Below are 7,715 nucleotides of genomic sequence, written 5' to 3' on the forward strand. Positions count from 1 at the left end.
CAGTCCCAGGACCAGCGATGGAAGACAATTAATCACCAATTTCAACAACTTCAGGGCCAGGTGGGAGACATCCGTCAGGGCAACGAGGGGCCAAGGCCCAGGACACTCCAGTCGCCTGCAACAACGGAAGAACCCAGAGAATTCGTTAAGGAACCTAAGCTTCACCCACTGTCCAAGGACGACGACATTGAACCTTTTCTGGCCACATTTGAGAGGGTGGCAGTGACGTGCAGATGGCCAGAGTCAACATGGGCCATACGGCTGATACCACTGCTGACTGGGAAGGCCCGCAGTGCATTTGTTTCTATGGAGATGGCGGAAACAGGGGACTATGCGTTGGTGAAGGAGGCCATCCTAAAGAAATTTAACATAAGCCCTGAGACCTACCGTCTGAGGTTCCGCACGACAGAGATCTGGCCGGATGAGACGCCCAAAGAACTGTATGTGCGCTTGAAAGACCTCTTTATAAAGTGGGTTAGGCCAGAGAAGCACTCTGTACAGGAAATTACAGAAATTATCATTCTGGAACAATATATGGATATGCTGGGCACAGAAATGGCTATCTGGATCCGGGAGCACGACCCCAGAACTGCAGAGGAGGCAGCTAGATGGGCTGGAGTGTTCCAGTCTGCCCGACTAGGCACCATGGGCCCAAACACCAGCCAGCGGGGCGCAGCTAAAAGTAAATTTAGTGGGGGTTGGGAGAGTCACGGTCAAGGCTATGGTAGACCTACAAGTACTAGATGGCCAGATAACACCAGACAGGACGTTCAGTGTTACTTCTGTGGGAAATGGGGTCACACTAAGCCAAACTGTCAGGCAAGGAAAACGCAGGACACCAGTGTCTGCTATACACCTAGGCCACATACACCACATATACCTAACATCACAGGTCACACAGTTCAGGTGCTGGTCAATGGAGAGTCAGCAAAAGCTCTAGTTGATACCGGCAGTTCACAAACACTGGTTCACGAGAGTCTAGTTCATGAGGAGTTGGGTAGTGGTCAGCCCTCAGTAAAAGTATGTTGTGTCCATGGTGATGTGAAGAGCTACCCAACTGCAGAGATTTTTCTTACCGTTAGTGGCCAAACTTTTTTCATGTCGGTGGCGGTAGCACCGCAGCTGCCTTATAGGTGGTGTTAGGTCATGATCTCCCAATTTTATGTGACTTAGTTCCCCAGGTTAAGCACTGTAATGCAGTCACTAGGGCCCAGGCTGCTAGTGAGAGGAGGGCACTTCCTTTTGCTGAGGCTGAATTGGTGCTAGATGTGGAAAGTAGGCCGGGAAGGAGGCATTTGTCAAGGCAGGAGAAACGCAGACAGAAGTTAAAAGGGACAGTTGGTCAGAAGGAGCAAGAGTGGCCACGGCCAGAGATTACATTGGACATCGATATACCCACAAACATTGTTGAACTGCAGGTACAAGACAAGACCCTGGAGCTATGGTTTCAGAAAGCGACAGGGGGCGACAAAGAGACACCGGGCACGGGTAGTCTCTTGGAGAAAGAGGGATACATACTGAAGAATCAGATGCTGTATCAAGTGAAAGGAGGGATTGAGACATTGGTGGTGCCAGGCCCCATGAGGCAGAAAGTTATGACACTAGCCCATTCTATCCCATGGTCAGGACATCTAGGGAGACACAAAACCCTTGCCAGAGTTGGTAGCCGGTTTAGTTGGCCCAATATGTACACGGATGTAGCAGAGTTTGTACGTACATGTTCTGAGTGTCAGTTAACATCAGGCAGAGCAGCCCCACGGGCACATCTTCATCCTCTTCCGATCATCGATACACCCTTTGCACGTATTGGGATGGATATAGTCGGCCCATTAGAAAGAAGTAAGGGGGGGGTAACAATACATCTTAGTAGTGTGCGACTATGCCACAAGATACCCTGAAGCATTTCCCCTTAGGAACATCAAGGCAAGGCAGGTAGCCAATTGCTTGGTACAGCTATTCTCACGGGTGGGGGTGCCGAGAGAGATAGTGACAGATCAGGGCACTAATTTTCTGTCCCTACTTCTGAGACAAGTGTACAGTCTCTTAGGCATTAAAGGCATTAAGACCACGCCGTATCACCCCCAAACAGACGGGCTAGTGGAACGGTTTAACCGTACCCTCAAAACCATGCTCCGCCGCTTTGTCTCACAGACGGGAAAGGATTGGGATGAGTGGCTGCCGTACCTCCTGTTTGCATACAGGGAGGTTCCACAGGCCTCGACTGGCTTCTCGCCCTTTGAGCTTCTTTATTGTCGGAAAGTGAGAGGTCCATTGGACCTACTGAAGGAGCTCTGGGAGGGGCCCAAAGACAAGAAGCAGAATGTGGCACTGTACGTCATCCAGATGAGGAACAGGCTGGAAGAAATGTCCGCTCTGGCGCATCAGAACATGGAGATGGCGCAGAAAAAGCAGAAAACATGGTATGACAGAAAAGCCAGGGAAAGAACTTTTGTGCCAGGCCAAAGGGTGCTGCTGTTACTGCCCACTGATGACCGCAAACTCCTTGCCAAGTGGCACGGCCCCTATGAGATCACCAAGAAAGTGGGAGACGTCACCTATGAGGTCTCTATACCAGAGCGGGGTAAGAAGAAACAGACTTTTCACATTAACTTGTTGAAAGAATTCCATTCCAGAGAACAAATGGAGACGCAGTTGTTTGTCCGAGCTGTGATCGAAGTAGAGGAGCCGGAGGAGCAGTTCTTCCCTGTTGGGACCACCTCACAGAACGTGGACCTTTCCTACCTGGAGGAAGGTAAGCAGCACCAGGTGAAGGAGCTGTTAGATCCCAATGTGTTCCAGGAAAAGCCTGGGCGGGCAACGGCAGTGGAGTACGACATCATCCTGCGGCCAGACACATCCCCCCAGCGGAAGAGCTACCGGGTGCCAGAGAGATTGGTGGCTGGCCTGAGGGAAGAGCTGGATGTCATGCTGTCACTGGGAGTTGTGGAGCCCTCCTCTAGTGACTGGTGCAGCCCAGTGGTACTGGTGCCGAAGCGTGACGGCACCATCAGATTCTGCATAGACTTCCGGCATGTCAATGCCCTCAGCAAGGTGGACCCTTACCCGATGCCCCGGATTGACGATCTGGTGGAACGGTTGGGGGAAGCGAAGTACATCTCCACAATCGACCTTTCGTGGGGCTATTGGCAAGTGCCCCTGAGGGAGCGCGCAAAAGAGGTGACGGCTTTCCGGACCCCTTTCGGCCTGTACCACTTCCGGGTAATGCCGTTTGGCCTGCAGGGGGCGCCAGCAACTTTCCAGAGGCTAATGGATGGTGTTCTGGCGGGCGTCCACAAGTTTGCCGCGGCATACCTAGATGATGTGGTAATCTACAGCAATAATTGGCAGGATCACATGTATCACCTCACGCAGGTCCTCAAACGCATCCGGGAAGCAACCCGAAGAAGTGTTCGCTGGCAAAGAAAGAAGTCAGTTACCTGGGCTACGTGATTGGCAATGGCGTCATCCGGCCACAGGTGGAGAAGGTGGAAGCCATTCGCAGCTGCACACCTCCAACAACAAAGAAGAAGGTGAGATCGTTCCTGGGGTTAATGGGGTGGTATAGAAGGTTTATCCCTAACTTCTCCAAGAGGTCCTCTCCCCTTTCGGATCTCACCAGGGCTGCGTTGCCAACCAGAGTGGTGTGGACGGAGAAGTGCGAATCGGCCTTCCAGGATCTGAAGGGGGCAGTCTGCAGCGACTCAGTCCTGTTGAGCCCGGACTTCAACAGGCCCTTTATCGTCCAGACGGACGCCTCTGGGGTGGGGCTCGGGGCAGTCCTGCTCCAGGAGGTGGACGGGTCCCGGAGGCCGGTTGCATTCATCAGCCGGAAGCTGCTACAGAGAGAAAGGAGGTACTCTGTGGTGGAGCTAGAGTGCCTGGCAATCAAGTGGGCGCTTGACTCTGCGGTACTACCTCCTGGGGAGATCGTTCCAGCTGGAGACCGACCACAGGGCGCTACAGTGGTTGGGGAAGATGCGGGACACTAACTCCCGGATCACCAGGTGGTACCTGTCTCTCCAGCCATACAGCTTCACAGTAATGTACCGGCCGGGTGCTTCAAACAGGGTTGCAGATTTCCTCTCCCGCATCCCGGAGGATGAGGGGGAGGGGGTGTGAGGATGGTGCCCTACGGGGAGGGGCGCGGCTCTTCCCTGAGACGACAGCCATCGTCTGTAGAGGAGGGGGGATGTGTAACGGTGCGGCTGCCCGTTACCGCTAGCAAGCAAACGTACCGTCGCGGGGAAGCCGTTCATGCACCGCATGGCGAACGTTGTGCGGGGCTGGGCACTGGCACGGGGATATCCTGTGTCCGGACAGAGGAAAGACCTGACGGAAAGTCGGAAGGGTCTTTTTAAGACGTGAGCGTACGGAACGTAAGACTTTGTTGGTGGAAGGACAGGGGTGTTTGTATAAGGTGAGCGCTGGGGAGCTATTTAGCGGGTTAGACATTGTGTAGCAGGATGGTATGTGTATTTACCTGTCGGTAGTATTTTAGGGAATGTATTTATTTTTAGTAAGGTGGAGTAGGTAGTATAGTAAGATTAATTGATTTAGGAGGGGGATAATGGGCAGAATGGTTGAGGCTGCGCGGATAAAAGTGCAGAGCAGAGCAGGTGGAGGAAGCGGGGACTAAGGGGAACAGCCGACCACACCTCTGGCGAACACGTATGTAAAAATGCCGAAATGATCTGAGTTAGCGGAAATGTTTTGAAGTGTCTGGTTATTTGGGAAGTTGTGTAGGTAGGGGAAATGAGGGTTCCAGAGTTTTCTTTTTTTTTCCCATTTTATTAATAAAACCTGCGGGGAAGGACTCTAAATCCTTGAATCACTGCCTCCAAGTTTTTGGTCACCGCTGCAACGGTGGCCATCCTACAAGCCGAGAACACAACAGCATTAGCCGAGAACACAACAGCATTAGCCGAGAACACTGCAGCATTAGCCGAGAACACAACAGCATTAGCACAAAACACAACAGCATTAGCCGAGAACACAACAGCATTAGCCGAGAACACAACAGCATTAGCCGAGAACACAACAGCATTAGCACAAAACACAACAGCATTAGCCGAGAACACAACAGCATTAGCCGAGAACACAACAGCATTAGCCGGGAACACCGCAGCATTAGCCGAGAACACCGCAGCATTAGCCGAGAACACAACAGCATTAGCCGAGAACACCGCAGCATTAGCCGAGAACACCGCAGCATTAGTACAAAACACAACAACATTTGCAGAAACGCTGCATTTCAAGTTCACAACAAATCGTTCTCCAGACCACTAGGGGCAGTGCATGCAAAGTGGGGTGTTTTTGGTGTTTTACCCAGTGTTGCCAGGTCTGCGGTTTTCCCGCGGAATTGGGCTACTTTTGAAATGTTGCCGCGGGTTGAATTTTTTGTCCGCTGGTTCGGGTAGACCTACTTTGTATATAAATTACATTAATATCTTTAAATAAAAATCCATATTTTAAATTAAATAATTTATTTATACCCAAATACTACCAAACTGACTCCAGATCAGCACGTACACACATTGACATGGGACAAGCCCACATACATTTACATTTAGCAGACGCTCTTATCCAGAGCGACTTACAGTAAGTACAGGGACATTCCCCCGAGGCAAGTAGGGTGAAGTGCCTTGCCCAAGGACACAACGTCAGTTTGCATGACCCGGGAATCGAACTGGCAACCTTCGGATTACTAGCCCGATTCCCTCACCGCTCAGCCACCTGACTCCCTGCACACGCACTGTGCGTGTGCACACGTGCCTCATGCTCTCAGTCTCCGGAGAAAATCTCCTGAAAACTGCTTTTAATGCTGGCATACTAAACATTTGGTGTTACTTTGTAGATATTACAATACATTTGGCAATGATAGCAATGCTGTTGGACTTTAAAAGCAGTGTATATGGTTTGGCAGGGGCATATTTTGAGTTCTGATATTGGGCTGGTTTTTATTGGCCATTGGGCTGGTTTTGTCACACAGACCTGGCAACCCTGGTGAGAACCCAACTAATTCCACTTTGCACTGCCCCTAGTGGTCTGGAGAACGATTTGGTGTGAACTTGAAATGCAGCGTTTCTGCAAATGTTGTTGTGTTTTGTGCTAATGCTGCGGTGTTCTCGGCTAATGCTGCGGTGTTCTCGGCTAATGCTGTTGTGTTCTCGGCTAATGCTGTTGTGTTCTCGGCTAATGCTGCAGTGTTTTCGGCTAATGCTGTTGTGTTCTCGGCTGATGTTGGTGGTGTGAACCAATGCTGTTGTGTTGTAAGTCGTAGATTGTTTTTTGAAATGTAGCGTTTTTATAAATGTTTCGTTTTTGTTAATGTCGTTGTGTTGTGTGTTAATGTTGTTGTGTTTTCAACTTTTGTTTGCTTCGCTAATGTTGCTGTGGTGTGCACCCGTGGGCCACCGTACGTCACAAGTTGCAGCATCAACTTTGTCACGCTACAAAATTTACATTTACCCGCCCTCTGGTTTTCTGGTCCAGGAACATAAACGGAGGTCGCGGAGGTTGGCAAGGAATGCAAGAACAGCTAGATAGCGAAAACACCTAGACTGTAGGCATGTTAACTAGTTTAGCTTGCTAACACAAGAGCTTAGGTAGAATGTGTGATGATTTAGCCTAGTTTATTGGCAATGGGGCTAACGTTATTGCATGTTCCTGACTGTTTAATTCAAATAAATAACCTGTGTTGTCATGTAAATCTACAATTCAAGATGCATGTTTGTCCAGATCTATTTTTCAGCAAGATAGCTAGAGCTAACTGAAGCTGAGTTGAATCACGATAGTTTGTTTGCTAAGCTGTAGTGTTAACGTTACATTTTACGGATACAGTGTACACAAATTTGCACATCACACCAATGTTAACACCACTGTTAAGGAGCTGGAAATATTGATCGGCATCTACCTGCGCATGGGTCTTTGCCAACTGCCGGGAAATCATGCATACTGGGAAAATGACACAAGATGTGCCATGGTGGCAGACATCATGTCACACAACTGTTATCAGACCCTGCTGGCATCTCTACACTTCACTGATAACACTGATTTGTCAAACAGGCAAGAAGAGGATAAGTGATGGAAGATCAATCCATGGCTTAAAATGTTTTGCAAACAATGCCTTGAGATCACCCCAGAAGAGCACAACTATTCAAGAGCAAATGTTGTCTTTCAGAGGGACTCACAGCCCAATAAGGCAGTATGTCAAGAGCAAGCCCCACCCTTGGGGATTGAAAATTTGGGGCTGTTGCACTTCCTCCGGAATGCTCTGTGATTTTGTGGTCTATGAAGGTGGTACTGGTAAAAAACCACCTCACTTGCCATGGAAGTTTACATTGTGGTCAAGCTGTGTAAATCTCTCCCATCAAACCAAAACTACAAAGTGTTTGCAGACAACTTGTTTTCTTCAGTAGCACTGGTGGTTGAGCTTCTTCAGCGACAGATTTACTTTACAGGACCACTCTGCAGCACTCGCTTGGCTGGTTGTCAACTTGAAGATGAGAACAGTCTTACCAGAGAGGCAGAGGATCTGTAGATGCCAGGGTGGAGAAAGAGGGATCAATGGGCATTGTCAAGTGGTATGATAACAGATCTGTTAATCTGATCTCTTCCTACTCTGCAGTTGAACCTCATGACAAAGCTCGACGCTGGAGCAAGTCAGACAAAGCATTTGTGGAAGTCAACAGGCCACACATTTTGAAGGAGTACAA

Source organism: Osmerus mordax, chromosome 10 (assembly GCF_038355195.1).
Source record: "Osmerus mordax isolate fOsmMor3 chromosome 10, fOsmMor3.pri, whole genome shotgun sequence".
NCBI lineage: Eukaryota > Metazoa > Chordata > Actinopteri > Osmeriformes > Osmeridae > Osmerus > Osmerus mordax.